The following is a 1,759-nucleotide window of genomic DNA, read 5'->3' as shown; positions in this document are numbered from 1 at the left end:
GTCCTCATCCGTTCCAACATTTCTGTAATAGTATTATCGTCACTAAATGTCTATCTCAACTTATTCTTGTTATCTTGTATCGTTTATTAATAAAGTCAGGAGAGGTTGTCGATGATGAGTGATCTGTAAAATATCTCGAAGATCTTCTTCACTTGAATCTACAAATTCTGAGTCAACTTCGACTAAATTGAAAATCCTCTGTAAATCGCAAATCATCCTCTGCTCTTGTCCTTTGTTTAAATTTCTTAAAGTTATCACAACATCAGTGGTCGTTGCCTTCCCTTTGTCTCGCTGTGTTGTTTGACCGTCCTTTTGGCTGAGCATGCCCAAGTTTCCTCGTCATCTCAACAGTCAACGGTTTTCTCTTTGTCCGATCGCTACCGCGAATCATCGGTGGATCCGGAGCAATTTCTTTCGCTATCGTGACTCGATCCTCGTGATCCTCGAGCAGTGAACAGGCGCTGATAGTCCGATTACAAGGCTTATCACTACCCGATCTCTACCTTCGCGTCTCAATCGAGGCGGAACCCGGGCCTCGTTTCGGATTGAGGAGACGCTCAGTTTTACCGAAACATAATTAAAGGTAATATTTTTTATCACAAGTACGAAAATACAACGAAAAATATGTTCACTGCATGTATGAATTTTTTTGTCGTTTGCAGTTGTTTGGCACTCCTGGAGCCGTATATGTGCATCGCAGAGTTGGAGAAGCATATAATCCGAAGTGTGTCATTCCTATTGTAAAACATGGTAGGAGTAGTATTATGATTTGGGGCTGTATGGCGTCAGCTGGCGTGGGAAATCCATTTATTTGTTCGGGTCGAATGAACTCAGATACTTATACAAACATGTTAGGACAGACTTAAAGTCTTCGATGACAAAAATATTTAAAGAGGAGAAGGAGCAAGTAATTATTCCAACAAGATAATGCTCCCTGTCATTCTACATGCAAGAGCATTGCGTGGTTTAAGCGAAATAAGATTAAGCTGTTTGAATGGCCACCACAGAGTCCAGATCTCAATCCAATTGAGCATCTATGGGCTCTTTTGAAGAAACACATCCAGGCTCGCAAGTGCAATTCAATTACTGAGCTCAAGAAAGTGATTTTTGAAGAATGGGAGAAAATATCACCTGTTATATGCGAACGATTAGTATACAGCTTACCTAAAAGGATAGCAGAAGTCATAAAAAATAATGGTGGACCAACCAAATATTAGTTTACATGATTATTTAAGAAATAAATGATAACATTTATAAAGATAGTGTTATTTATTTCCTTATAAATTGATGAAATTGTTAAATAAATAGGGTGCCTAATAATTTTGTCAATGGCTGTACATATTATTAGAATCCAATAAATACTGTTATATTAATGTTGCATAAAGAATTATAAATAAATATAATTTTACATAAGTCTTATCGGTAGCTTCCATTCCTAAATTATATTGTATTTATATATTGTACCAAATTTAGAATTGTTGTATCGCCAGTAATTAAAACCAAATACTCAAGGATTAGATCGACCAAGGCTGGCAGTTTTATTTAAGTTTACATTTTACCACGACGTTTCGGCCAGTAATACTGGTCCTTATCAAGTGGATCCTATTGCTTGTGCCAACGAAGCATCTACAAATCAATATCTTAGTCAAGTATAAAACGGTAATAAATTGTAAAATATAAAACTATAAAATGTAAAATATAAACATATAAAGCGGTAATAAATTGTAAAAGGAACTACGAATAAATATCTTAGTCATAA

Source organism: Vollenhovia emeryi, unplaced genomic scaffold, assembly GCF_000949405.1.
Source record: "Vollenhovia emeryi isolate VEMERY1.0 unplaced genomic scaffold, V.emery_V1.0 DF939488.1, whole genome shotgun sequence".
Classification (NCBI taxonomy): Eukaryota; Metazoa; Arthropoda; class Insecta; order Hymenoptera; family Formicidae; genus Vollenhovia; species Vollenhovia emeryi.
This window is presented reverse-complemented; position numbering follows the sequence as displayed.